We start from the raw sequence: 14797 nt of genomic DNA on the forward strand, positions 1-14797 counted from the left end.
CCCAACATGAACCCACATGGGTTATTTTAAAACTTTTCTGTATCAGTACTTAGTTTAAATATCAATGAAGAATACTACATTAAAAATCCTAAACATAAGGACCTTAGTATATTTGTGGAATTGTAAATGACATGCTAATGAGATCTAATTACTGAAGGTGGTGGCTGCATTGTTAGGAGCACAAACCAAAAGATAACTGTACATTATACAAATAGTTCTTGACGGAGGTAAATCCTAATATAGGATACAGTTACCAAACTTCAAGATCAAAATCATGTTTGAAACAGGCAATCAGTGGAATTTGTCAATAGGTATCTCAGACCATAAAAGAAAGAAATTTTCAAAACTTCAGATGGAAGAATATCTTCATCAAAAGAATGTGAATTTTGACAGCACTCTAAAGGGAGGCACATCTTTTGTAACGATGTCACTTTTACAGTGAAAGCTGAGACAGACAATATCGGGCTTGGTTTCTAGGGAGCGGGGGGGAGTCAAACAAGATTTCTGCCATGGAGAAACACATACACGTACATTCTGTAAATGAATATAGGGCTAGAATGAAGGAACTTTTCATGGATCAGGCATTCAATAGGCAACATTTTACTTTGGTTTTCTCTGCTGTAAGCTTCCACTAAACACCACTTTTCCTTTATCTAGCTAGCACTGGTTTTGACTATTATACAATATTTTCAGAAATAGAGATGCTTGTGCTGTCAGAGATCTCTCTGTCCTGATATGGAAGGCAGGAATAAATCCATAAGTACTAGTTTTAGGCACCAAGACACCTGCACAGGAATGGCTGGATTTTTGTACAGACAACGGCTTAAACATCATGGGTAGCCTAACCTGCTACACCATGATAACACTCTGACATGAGCATGCTGTTCTCATGCCCTCCATCCACACTGGCTGTGATAAGCAATACAGCTATCTGGGCATAAATACAGAGATTCACAGCACCACAACTCACTGCACCACTCTATGCTCTTATTCACAGGTGTTGCAGGGCAACTTGTCTCCCCACTCTACGGATGATGAGTGAAAACGGCCTAAACCCTGGAAATTCTCATCCTGGCAGGACCCAAGATGCTATGGTGGTGTGCTGTTATATGCGAAAGGCATCAATCCTGCTCAGTCTAATAACAGACAGATGCTATTTTTTATGGAGGCAATGTTTCTTTTTTGTGCCTCTGAAGAAGCTGCTGCCGAGGGACAGTGGTGGGTATCTTCGGGTAGGCCTACACTGCAATGTAAACCCAGGGTTAGCAGACCATGAGTTGTTAGATCCTGGGTTTGTTAACATAGGATTTGAGCATCCACACTCGTTTGTAACCCCAGGTTAGGAATTGTTGAACCCTGATCCCACCCTGGGGCTCCAGTGTCTACACTGCATTATGTGGGTCTGAGTCCAACTACCCGTATCCCAGACTTCCTAGCACCCTCCCAAAATGTTGCTGCTCTAGCTTAGGGGTGGGCATACTTTTTGGCCCGAGGGCCACATCGGGGTATGAAACTGTACGGAGGGCTAGGTAGGGAAGGCTGTGCCTCCCCAAACAGCCTGTCCCCTGTCCCCTATCCGTCCCCTCCCACTTCCTGCCCCCCTCAAAATCCCCATCCCATCTAACCCCGCCCTGCTCCTTGTCCCCTGACTGCTCCCTCCTGGGACCCCACCCCCTATGTAACTCCTCGCCCATCCCCGCCCCATCCAACCGCCCCCTGCTCCCCGTCCCCCGAACGCCTCCCCCGAACCTCTGCCCCATCCAACCGCCCCCTTCTCCCTGTCTGCCCCCCCCAGCCCTGGCCCCCTTACCATGCTGCTCAGAGCGGCATGTCTGACCGCCACAGCGCCTGGCTGGAGCCAGACACGCTGCCACGCTGCCCTGCATGAGCAGGCAGCCCCGCAGCCCAGAGCATTGCCCGTGCAGCAGTGTGGCTGCAGGGGAGGGGAGACAGCAAGGGAGGGGCTGGGGGCTAGCCTCCGGGACCAGGAGCTCAGGGGCTGGGCAGGATGGTCCTGCGGGCCGGATGTGGCCCACGGCCCATAGTTTGCCCACCTCTGCTCTAGCTCATTGTTCGTGGTGCAGTGTGGGAAAGCTTAACTGTCCAGAGGACAAAGGATATCAGCCCATGGGATTATGGAATACTTTTGGCAAACTCCCAGAGCATGAGTCCACTGTGGCTGCATCTACACTGCATAGCATTAGAGCTTGAATCCTGGATCCTGGTTTACTTGGGCTCAGACTCTCCACCCCATGGGGTCCTGTGACCGATCCCTGGGTTACTGTGATTTGTTTGTAGATGGAGGTGGGGTTCATTTTGAGCCAGAGTTTGAATCCTGGGCTTACATTGCAGTCTACATAACCTTAGAGGCTGCTTTTGGCCCGTGCACGGTGAAGCCAATGGTTTACCAGCAGAAGCACAACAAAAGAAAGGGACAATGGGGTGTGGGACGGAGGCAGGGACCAAGCACATGTTGTCTCTCACGGAAAATCATGGTTTTCTGCTTCTGGATCTGAACCACAAGCACACTATGGTGTGACCACAATGAGACGGCAACATTGGATGACCAGCAGTGGGTCCAGAACTTTTGTATGAGGAAAGCCCCACTCCTGAAGCAGAGCACCCAGATGAGTGAGCCAATCATGCTCCAGAAGCACGTTGCTATTGCCCTGTGGAAGCTGGCAACCCCAGACTGTACTAGATTTGTTGTTAATCAGTTAGAGGGAAGCAAATCCACAGCTGCCGCAGTGGTCATAGAGGACTGCAAGGCAATTAATGCTGTGCTATCTTCCAGGTTGATAAAAATAGGAAATATTCCTAAAATAAGTGTGGGTTTTGAATGGATGGGCATGATGCCATGGCGTTCTAAAGGTTTGTTTTGTTTCAATGTGGCGAGCTGGTATGTGGTTCCCCTGCCCCCAACAGCACAGTCACTGATGGGAGGTCAATGCCACCTGTCATATTAGGTGACACAGCGCACCTTTCACTGCCATGGTTGACGAAAACCTTATCCCGATGTGTGCCAACTGGACAAAAGGCAGTTCAACAACTCACTGAGCAAGTTCAGGATGGTAGTGCAATGTGCCACTGGCTTGCTGGCAGTGCTTACAGGCTCATGGTAGTCTGTTTAATGCTATACCCAGGAATCTCAATGGCCACTGGGAATATTTTAATACTTTCTAAAAATAACAATAATAAACTGCACTAGTGGGAGTGTGCCTTACCACGGAGAGTTATTTGGATGGTAGTGCCTTCAAGGAGTGTATTACAGCAAGTTACATTTTGCCCAGTCTGGCTACTGCAAAAGAGCCAGGTGAATGCATGCTGATACACAGGTTTCTTACTGAGCATTTTTCTGCTTTATCTAACAACGGATATGGGTAAAGACAGAGATCGCACAAGGAGGGTCGGACCAAGGACACCAGGCAGAGATATCTGAAGGTAGATCCTTATGGTCAGGGATCAGAGCACAGACAGATGGCAAGATTGCATACAGGAATACATTCCCAGAGGGCTTGGGGGAGGAGACTGGAGAACGATCATGTATTGATTCTTTGGACTGGCTGTGGCAGAATGTTTTCACTGCCATTATCTTAGGTTAGCAATACACAGCATAAATTAACTTGGGGGTTTGCCCTACATATCAGGGTACAGTGGCTGCCTTGCCACGTAGCACAGATAGAGGTGCGTGGATGTGTGAATGTCAGATGTGTTAAGGGGAAAACTATAGTTGAACCCAAGTTAGGTCCGCAATGAAGACAAGACCAAGATGAATCTTAAGCAGATATTTTCAGAACACAGGTTCTCAATGTGTGAACATTAATATCTATACCCAAAACCTCCTTCTAAGATTATGTTCATCCAACCAGGAGGGAACAGAATCAATACCCACATGACCTGGGTTTCCAATCACAGCTAATCAACAGCTCAAATTATAACTAGCAAATAGTTCATGAGCAGCTAATTGAATGTAACTACAGAATTCAAAAAGAAAAGGAGTACTTGTGGCACCTTAGAGACTAACCAATTTATTTGAGCATGAGCTTTCGTGAGCTACAGCTCACTTCATCGGATGAAGTGAGCTGTAGCTCACGAAAGCTCATGCTCAAATAAATTGGTTAGTCTCTAAGGTGCCACAAGTACTCCTTTTCTTTTTGCAAATACAGACTAACACGGCTGTTACTCTGAAACCTACAGAATTCAAGAAAGTCAAGCTGCTCATGAAGTGACAATTAGAAAGAGACTAACCAGAAGTAATTATTTGCTACCAATTACTTCAGTTTTAATATGAACATAGATTAAGGTTATAACAATATATTATAGCTGTGTTACAATATAAAAGCTTTTGTAGGTGATCTTGATGCAACCATGCACAAACCAATTATTTCCTAACCCGTCAATTATAAATGTGATGTGAATACTAACCCAGACCTCACTGACACAGTTTTAGTGAAAGCAATGGAATGAGATCATCTATGCAATTCCTAGGGAGTATGACAGATATGGTAATTTCCTGCAATATCCTTGAAAAACCTTAAAAACCTTATTTATTATTGTAGGCCAGGATTGTATGTAGCAGGGAGATGTGACCAATGTAACATTCAAAAGACTACACTGAAAACGTGTCAGACAAGTATGGACTTTTGGGACAACGAGCGTTAAGTGGATTTCCTGGGGATTCCCTAGGGAGAGGGTAATGCAAATTACCCAACTCTTGTTACGCAAAACCCTACCCTTTTGAAACTATCCTCTGAAGAGAGGGTCTTGGTCTGCTAATTATCTGTTACTGAAGGCCAAGATCAAAGGCCTAAGTTGTATAAAGAAACAGCTGCTCTGCCCAGCCTGGGTTCTGGTTCTGAAACTGAGAGACAGTTATGAACTTGCAACCATGGGAAACCCAGTTGTGGGTTTTGAGGAACTGACACTTATGAGAGTTCGAGGCTGGAATCATTATGACCCAGTCTGGTAAGCTCTTTAGCATGCACCAAGGTTCTTCTATTGTTTTTTTAAAATTTTCCCAGTAATGCTTTCACTTCAAGAATAAAGGTGCTTGCTTATAAAGAATTGTATAGTAAATTTTAACTGTGGATAATTATGCAGTTCATAGCCTCTGGAGAGGAAGCAAAGTGCAGACACTAGTCTATTTACAGTCTGGCTTGCTGGGAATATAACTGTATAAAGCAGGGGACTGTGAAGCCTTGAAAACTCCTGCTTAGGATGGAGAGAGATTAAGGTCAGCAAAAAGCAGTGACAAACTGTGTAAGTTATGGACAAAAAACAGACCACCAGCAGCATGACTGCTCTTCTCCTACACTGCAATGAGGTACAGTTTGGCCACACCATCATAAGGGCTCTGCACTTCTTTTCTAAGGGCTTGTCTACATGGCATAGCAATACGCACCACAACGGCATGAATTCTAATGCACACTGTGTTGTGCACTAACTGACCCATGTAGACCCTGCTGGGAAGAACTAAAAGTTCCCTTGCGTGCGTTAACATGCACTAGGGAACTTTTCGTGCATGCCAGCAGGGTCTACTTGAGCCAGTTAGCACAACAAGTTGGTGTGCATTAGAATTCACATGCCTTTGGTGTGTACTGTGTAGACTAGTCCAAAGTCATCTATTTCTCATTTGTGGCTCATCAAATTTCAGGTTATTTTCATCGCTTCTGTAGAGAGTTTCCTATCAAGTCCTCATCTCACACACCCCTCCATCTCATTTTTACATTACTTTGTTGCCAATATCTCATGCTTTACTCCTCAAAACATTAACTGGTCTGCCACAACTCTGTGTGAGAAATGAAAGCAAAATAAACAGCAACTCCACCAACCTCAATAACCATTTCAATATAATTATGGGCATTAGAAAAATGTGAGTCAATTAAGAGTTCTCAGATAGGTCTCTGCAAGTAGTGTAAGAGAAACAAATGAAAAACAAACATTCTCATGAAAGTGCCACCTGGCAGTAAACTCAAACACGGGCAGACGAGGTCATAAAAGAGACACTATCCTAATCTCGTAGCCCAAATTGTTTACCTAGTGAGATGGATCAGTTAATCCACCCACAATTCGCATTTAATGTTGAATAGAATATTTGATGTTGGGCAGAATTAATGAGCAGGATGTGCTAACAACACACCTTTTATCATAGTCTAGATCAGTGATTTTCAAACTGCGGGTCGTGACCCAGTACTGGGTCATGCAATGGGTTGCGGTGGCTCTCGTCAGCACCGCCGACCGGATCATTAAAAGTCCTGTTGGTGGTGCTGTCCGGCTAAGGCAGGCTAGTTCCTGCCTGTTCTGGCACTGCGCTGCTCCCTGGAAGCAGCCAGCAGCAGGTTCGGCTCCTAGGCAGGGAGGCCACGGGGCTGGCCAGCGGGAGCTGCGGGGGGAGGAGCGGTGCCTGTGGGCAAGAGCCACGTGGAGCCGCTTGTGCACCTCTGGCTAGGAGCCAGACCTGCTGCTGGCTGCTTCCAGGGAGCAGCATAGTCCGTGGGGACAGGAGAGGCAGGAAGCCTGCCTTAGCAACCCCACTGCGCCGCTGATTGGGAGCCGCCAGAGGTAAGTCCCAACCCTGCGCCACAATCCCCTGCCCTAGCCCGGAGCCCCTTCCTGCACCCTAAACCCCTCATCCCTTCTCCACCCCAGAGCCTGCACCCAAAGCCCGGACCCCTCTAGCACCCCAGCCCCCTGCCACAGTCCTGAGCTTCCCCCCCAACCCAGAGCCCCCTCCTGCACCCCAAACCCATCATCCCTGGCCCCACCCCACAGCCCTCACCCCAAACCTCTGCCCCGAACCTTAGTCCCTCGCCCGCCCCAAACCCCTCATCCTCAGCTCTGTTGGATTACAGACATCAACAATTTTCTTCAGCTGGGTCACCGGAAAAAAAAGTTTGAAAACCACTGGTCTGGAACAGAGCTCTCCAACCGTTTTACTTACAAGATCACTTTTTGAATTTAAGTGCAACCCAGGACCAACCCCGCCCCCTTCCCAAAGCCCCGCCCCACTCACTCCATCCCCCCTCCCTCCGTCGCTTGCTCTCCCCCACCCTCACTCACTTTCACCAGGCTGGGGCAGAGGGTTGGGGTTCGGGAGGGGGTGCGGGCGCTGGGCTGGGGCCGAGGGGTTTGGAGTGTGGGAGGGGGATCCGGACTGAGCCTGGGGCAGGGGTGCAAGCTCTGGGAGGGAGTTTGGGTGCAGAACGGGGCTCCAGACTGGCGTAGAGTATAGGGGTTCCGGCTCTGGGGGGGGGTCAGGGCAGGGGGCTTGGGGTGCAGGAGAGGGTATGGGGTACTGGCTCTGGGAGGGGGCTCAGGATGGGGGTTGGGGTGCAGGCTCCTGCCAGATGGCACTTCCCTCAGGCGGATCCTGGTCAGCGGCACAGCGGAGCTAAGGCAGGCTCCCTGCGTGCCCCGGCCCCACGCCACTCCCAGAAGCGGCCAACACGCCCCTGCGGCACCTGGCGGGGTGGGGGCAACACGTGGCTCTGCACGCTGCTCCTGCCTGCAAGCACTGCCCCCACAGCTCCCATTGGCTGCAGTTCCCTGTTCCTGGCCAGTGGGAGCTGCAGGGGCGGTGCTTGCAGGCAGGAGCAGCATGCAGAGACCTCTGCCTCTCTGCCAAGGGGGCATGCTGACTGCTTCGGGGAGCGGCGTGGGGCTGGGACAGGCAGGGAGCCTGCCTTAGTCCTGCTGCGCTGCCGAACTTTTAGTGGCTGGAGATCACGATGGACTGGCAGAGGCTCCAGGATCGACCAGTTGATCATGATCTACAGGTTGGTGATCACTGGTCTAGAAAAACTTATTCTACCCTGTCTACACTTGGTTTTAAAACATATTAGCTACCACATATTAAAACCATGACTTTTCGTGCCATGGACAAGCTTTGGACCAGCTTAGCACATTTTAAAGTATGCACTGTCTTATATACACTAGACTTAAAAGGTAACACACTCCAACACACCTTTAAATTCTAGTCAAGACTAACATTTAAAATTAAATCAGGTCAACTTTTTATATAGCATAAGGCAACAGGGAAGAGAGAGGATGTTAGAAGATAAAGGGGACAATAGCTACTATGCATAGAGCAGAGACTATCAATCACATTTCCCCTCCCCAAGGTGGTACACTTGATCACACGTTACATGGCTGAAATGTGGATATAATCTCTGCCAGTATGCTTGATATGCTAATGAATTCTGTCATATCTTCAACATCAGAACTGTTTGCGAAGTATGACGGACTGGGATATAAGAGGAAGTGTGAGGACAAATGGAAGAACTGTACACTTGAAAACAAAAAGGGACATTTCCATATGTCTGTAAATACTGCAAAAAGAAAAAAAGGGGGGAAAAAAAAGCAGCTGTCTGCAGCAGAGAGTCTCAGAACCCAGGTCTACGGATTCGGGCTCATGCTATGGCGCTAATATCATCAACGTAGCTGTTCCTGCCCAGGCTGGAGCTTGGGCAGGGAACATTTACACTATTATTTTTAGCACCGGAGAGTAAGCCTGAGTCTGTATACCAGGGCTCTGAGACTTGGTGCCATGGCTTTTTTGTTTTGTTTTTGAAGTGCAGACATACTCTGTAACAGTTTGAGAGTTTTCATGCATGAGGAAATTAATCAGGAGAACTATACCAGCATAATTATATAAATTAAGTTACATGGACATAACTCCCCATGTGAGCACTCCCATTCTGGAATTAACACACTTTAAGCTTCTCTAGCAAAATTACCAATAACATCTGTTCTGAGCCTGTTCAACAGAGAGGACTCTGACCCTCACAGTCAGTGTCAGATTAGAAACAGTGATTTTACATAAAGTTGCATTATATGAATCCATGTTAACAAGCCCCCATTACAGAGTTAAACAGCTTCAAACATAACCAACTAGCATGCGATTGTAGACAAGATCATTGGGTTTCTTCTCACCTGTGAAAACGTTATGCTGCTGAATAAGTAAGCCAGGAACCAAACATGTGATTTCCACAGCTCTGTAAAACTATTCATGGGAGCCAACGATTAATGCATTATGGAAGGCAAATGAGGCTGTAATGAGTTTCAGTAAAAATGGGAGAGTGCAAGTGCCAAATAATGAGTGGCACACTTGTAAGAGAACAGTAAAGAACAACTGTGAAATGAGAGATGGAGTTACACAGCTAAACACTGCAAAATCCTTTGTACCACGTGTGACGGGGTCGGTCACAGAGACCCTCTTGGGACTCTCACCTGATGTGCTAAGACTACCTCTGACCCCATTTTCTCTGCCAGTTTGGGCCTTCAGAACCCTGCCTTGTTGAGCCAGATATGCTAATCTGCTGCAACACAGACCCAGGGTCTGAACCACGCCCCCAAAGCTGCAGACTTAACTGACAACGGCATAGCACCCAGACACCCAATGGGATTCAAACCCTAAATAAATCAGTTTTATTCTGTATAAAGCTTATACAGGGTAAACTCAAACTGTCCATCCTCTATAATACTGATAGAGAGATATGCACAGCTGTTTGTTCCCCCAGGTATTACTTACTTACTCTGGGTTAATTAATAAGCAAAAGTGATTTTATTAAGTATAAAAAGAAGGATGTAAGTGGTTCCAAGTAACAACAGACAGAACGAAGTAAGTTATTACCAGGCAAAATAAAACAAAACAAAGTCTAAGCCTAATACATTAAGAAACTGACTACAGATAAAATCTCACCCTCAGAGACGTTCAAATAAACTTCTTTCACAGACTGGACTCCTTCCTTCCAGGAGACTTGACCCCCAGTCTTCCCTTAAAACCTGATCCACAGGTGAGGGGTCTGGCATTTCAGATGCAGATTCTTCATCCTCCTCCTGGGGAAAAGCCTCCCTACAAAAGGTGGGCAGACCCTCCTGTCCCCCCCTCACCTTCCATCTGGACTTCCCTCTCTGGGCTCCCCTCTGAGGCAGACACTTCCGTGTCCCCCAAAAGGGAAGGTGACCCTGGTCCAGCTGTGGGCTCACAGCTACCAGCTATGACAAACCCTTCACTGGTCAGCAAAATCCTCCCCCCCCGCCCACCACTTCACTCAGGTTGGGCTTGCTTCCAGCTACAGAGTCCTTGGGGGTCTGTTCCCACTGTAGTCATTGGGACCCCAACTTTCATCTCCAGGATACATGTCTCTGTGCACCTCAGGGCAAGACTTGTCCCCTGCTGACCTAGATTCATAGATACTAAGGTCAGAAGGGACCATTATGATCATCTAGTCCGACCTCCTGCACAACGCAGGCCACAGAATCTCACCCACCCACTCCTGCAAAAAAACCTCTCACCTATGTCTGAGCTACTGAAGTCCTCAAATCGTGGTTTAAAGACTTCAAGGAGCAGAGAATCCTCCAGCAAGTGACCCGTGCCCCAAGCTACATAGGAAGGCCTCTTCCAATCTGCCCTGGAGGAAAATTCCTTCCCGACCCCAAATATGGCGACCTGCAACTTCCTGGCAGTCACCAACTGGGACAGCCTCCCTGTTACAAGGTGGAACTTTCCCCTCCCCCAGGGAGATGATTATAGGACAGGAGCTGGCTTTATCCAGCCCTTCCCGCAGGGATCTGCCTTGAGCCTCTGGGCTACAGGAACTGGTTACGACCATCCCTGCTCCCAAAGCTGCACTTTTCACTGCTCCAGAGGAATTAAAGAGACACTCCCCTACTCCCCCCTGCAGCCCATGCAACTTCAGCCTCCCCACTGGGGCTTTTAGCACAAGATTCCTTCTTGCTGCTAACAAACCCTGGGACAGATTCTGCCACATCAAGGAAATCATTCCCTAGTAGAAACAGTACAAAATTGTGTGCCACTGCTGCAACAGTCAGCTCAGCTTGCAAATCACCAGTTTCCATGTGTACCTTAGCTAAAGGCGCAAGGACTTCGTAACCTCCCACCGATTCTAATTCTGCCATTTTCGTTGGTAACAAATCCTTCTCATGGATTAGGTCCCTCCTGACTACAGAAATTTCTGCACCAGTGTCTCTCCATCCTTGGAGCAGTTTGCCATTAAGTTTAACAGCATGCATATGCTCACTGCTTGGTTGTGTAGAAGCAACCTTTACAAATCCTGTGTGGAAAGAGGCAGCAGCCTGGGATACCCCCTGTGCTCTGAGAAGCAGCAGCTTCATGTGTTACCTGCTCTCTGTTCCCACTCAGCCAAGGACATTTATTCCTCAGGTGCTCAGTGGACTTACAATGGTAGCACCTTCTGGGCTCCTCTGCTTGTACAGGAGACTTGGGACGAGTAACAGGGGCATGGGGAGATGAACGCCCAGCCTCCTTTACCCAGGGGTAAAATGGTGATTCTGCTTTCCACCAACCTTGTACCCCTTTGCCAGTGGTTTGTATTTAATTGCAGCTTGTGACTGCTCATAAGAGTCCGCAAACTCAGCTAATTCCCCCACTGCATCCACCTTTTTGTCCCACAAATACTGTTTTACATCATCACTGCAATATTCAGGAACTGTTCCTGAGTAATTAAATTACACATTTCTTCCAAGCTTGTAACGCCTTTTCCCCTCACCCACTTGTCTAACAAATCTTTCATTTCATTTACATAAGCCACATTACTCAATCCAGATCCCCTCTTAACACTCCTGAATTTAACCCTGTAGGTTTCAGGTGTAATCTGAAACTGTTTCAAAACCAGTTCCTTAAATTTACCAGAGTTTGAAGCATCATCAATAGGCATCTTATTGAATATGTCCAGAGCTCTCCCTGTCAATTTGCAACTAAAGTGGTCATTTTTTGATCTTCAGGAATCATATGGAGAGTGCACAGTTTCTCAAAGATGATGAAATAATCGGCAATATCACTGGATTCAGTATACTGCGGACATAACTGCTCCCATTTGTGGATTTTTGGGAAGCGGAGCCAACTGTTGAAGGGTTTTGTCTCTTCCACTCCATTACAGTCAGTTCATGCTTCTGGGTCTCAATCTGGGCCTGTATCTCTCTGTCTTTTAACTCCAAGGCTCTTTTGTGATCAGTTTCCTCCCTGGCTGCCTCTGCCTCCATAGCCCTTGTGTGTGCAGTCTCCTCCCTGGCTGCCTCTGCTTCTTTGAGCCTCATTTGAAACTTGCAGTCCTTTGCCTTCTCCTCTACTTCCAGTCTCGCAAACTCTAGTTTTGTAGCTGCCTCACTGGTAGTCATTTTCCTGCTTTCTTGTGCTTATTTCCCTCACCCGAAATAAACAAAGAAAATAACAAACCAGTAACCACTTTGTCTGTTCTCTAGCCACCACACTCAAAACTCACTTAAAATCACTACTAGTGTCTCAAATCAATCAGCTGTGCACAGATCCTGCTCAACTACGCCACTGTGACAGATTCAGTCACAGAGACCCCCTTGGAACTGTCACCTAATGTGCTGAGTCAGGGTTTCTCTGCCAGTTTGGGCCTTCAGAACCCTGCCTTTCGAGCCAGACACGCAAGCCTGCTGCTCGGTCCAGACTAGAAAGAAGTTTTGTCTGTGAAAGAAGCTTATTGGGACATCTCTGAGGGTGAGATTTACCCTTATTCAGTTTCCTACTGTATTAGGCTTAGACTTGCGTGTTTTGTTTTATTTTGCTTGGAAACTTACTTTGTTCTGTCTGTTATTACTTGGAACCACTTACATCCTTCTTTTTATACTTAATAACATCACTTTTGCTTATTAATTAACCCAGAGTAAATAATTAATACCTGGGGAAGCAAACAGCTGTGCATCTCTCTCTATCAGTGTTATAGAGGGCGGACAATTTATGAGTTTACCCTGTATAAGCTTTATATAGAGTAAAACAGACTCATTTGGGGTTTGGATCCCACTGGGAGCTGGGTGTCTGGGGTGCTAGAGACAGGAGCATTTCTTAAACTGTTTTCAGTTAAGTCTTTAGATTTGGGGGCATGGTTCGGACTCTGGGTCTGTGTTGCAGCAGGCTTGTGTGTCTGGCTCAACAAGGCAGGGTTCTGAAGCCCAAACTGGCAGAGAAAATGTGCTGAGACTACCTCTGAGCCCATCAAGTGAGAGTTCCAAGGGGGTCTCTGTGACCGAACTTGTCACACCATGTAGAACAGTGAAAACTTTGAAGAGGTTAAAAAAGAATCACTTTCTTCTCAAATGGTCACAGAAAGACACAAAATAATCATAGTGCAGTGTTCTCAGAAGATACACAGATGGCCAATTTCAATGCAGCACAGATGAAGCATCTGCACTCAGGAAGATAGATTTTACTTCTCTTTATAGGCCATACTATTCTCTTTAAGCGGTCAGACTTGAGCTACTACAGTCATTTAACAAAAACAACTTATAATCAGTTAGACATACAAAACCTAAAACTAGCTGAAACTCAAGAAGCAATCAATAAAAGAAACTAAGGCCAGTGGGTACATATTCTAATATCTTCATTGTTAAAACTTGTTAAATTTTTCTAACTAGGAATACAAATTCTAAGGATTCAAAATAAAGTAAGAGTATTTCTTAATCCAATTAAAAATGTGAATTAAGTAACATCTATAGAAGCAACTGGAAAACCAGTTCTTTTTCTTAATGTGTGAGCAGTGTTATGGTCTTTGAAGAAGTGCTGTACTCTTGTTAGTTTTGTGATTTAGGTTCTTGTGGGGAGGGGGAACACATAAGCAGCAGGAGAGCATGCTCTCCGCCTCAATCTCTCCTTTTAGGGAGAATGTTGGGGACAACTTTGGTTCCTGGGAACTAGGCATTAGTGTTCAAGCTGAGAAAAGAGGGGCTTATTTGTATGGTGTTTGTGACCACTTATGTTCAAGGAGCAGTAGATAGAGTAAACAAACATGTTACACTAAGAAAATTCCCTTCCTCCACATCACTGGTTTCTCCTCCCACTGGAAAGCAACCTGCATGGCCCTGCCATCTGCTACACCATGATGGAGGAGGGGACAGTAAAACAGCAAGTTAAATGAGAATTCCAAAAAGTCTTTAGTAATAAATGCAGCCATTTTTATAAAAGGCAAGTTATACTACACCGATATCAAATTAAAATCCACTGGAAATTTGTACTAACAGGTGTGTGTGTGTGTGTTGGTGGGAAATCAACAGTTGATTAGCTGAAACCCTCTTTCAGTTACAATTACCATCAAAAGTGCAAGAATATCTGAATAAAAGCTATACAAAAAATTCCAGAGTGGATTCAGAGCAGGACACAACACTGAGATTACCCTGGTCAGACTCATGAATCAACTATTTCTAAGGATACACAGGGAGCGCCTTTTATTAGATCTACTGGCAACATATAATATAGTGGTTCTCTACACCAGGTATGACTGCCACTCATACAACAGTGAAGTAGTTTAGTTCAGATCCAATGGAGAGATCTGAGTCAGTGATGGTGGATGAATACTCATCGACCTCTGCAGGAAATGTGTATGGATCCTGCTCCCCAAGAGTTGGGTTTTCAGTCCAATGTTCTTTAATAGCTATGTGCTATTGAGATTTGGTACTGGATTACAAGGTGGCCAAAAATGACCCCAGCAACACAGAAGTATACCAACTGGTTTAGGAAGGAGGTGTAAGGAGAATAAGACTTCCCCACGTCTCTCTCAATTTTTGATAGAGAATATTCAGAGGCAGCCAGGAAAGTCTAGGGGTGGTCATTAAACAAGGTCTGACTTTATAAAACATCAGCAGCAAAGGTGAAGGATATTTTTTATCACATTAAGGCCTGATCTACACTAGAAAATTAAGTCAGCTTAATGACATCAGTCAGACATGTGAAAAACCCACATCCTGAGTGAAGTAGCTAAACCGACCTAACCCCCAGTGCAGACAGCACTAGGTT

General features: G+C 46.3%; 1 protein-coding gene across 4 annotated transcripts in view; it reads right to left on the minus strand.

The window, feature by feature from the left end:
* The window catches only part of TBC1D9 (TBC1 domain family member 9), an 84708-nt gene that overhangs the window by 46579 nt on the left and 23332 nt on the right, over positions 1-14797 (minus strand). The window lies entirely within an intron of this gene.

Source organism: Lepidochelys kempii, chromosome 4 (genome assembly GCF_965140285.1).
Source record: "Lepidochelys kempii isolate rLepKem1 chromosome 4, rLepKem1.hap1, whole genome shotgun sequence".
NCBI lineage: Eukaryota > Metazoa > Chordata > Testudines > Cheloniidae > Lepidochelys > Lepidochelys kempii.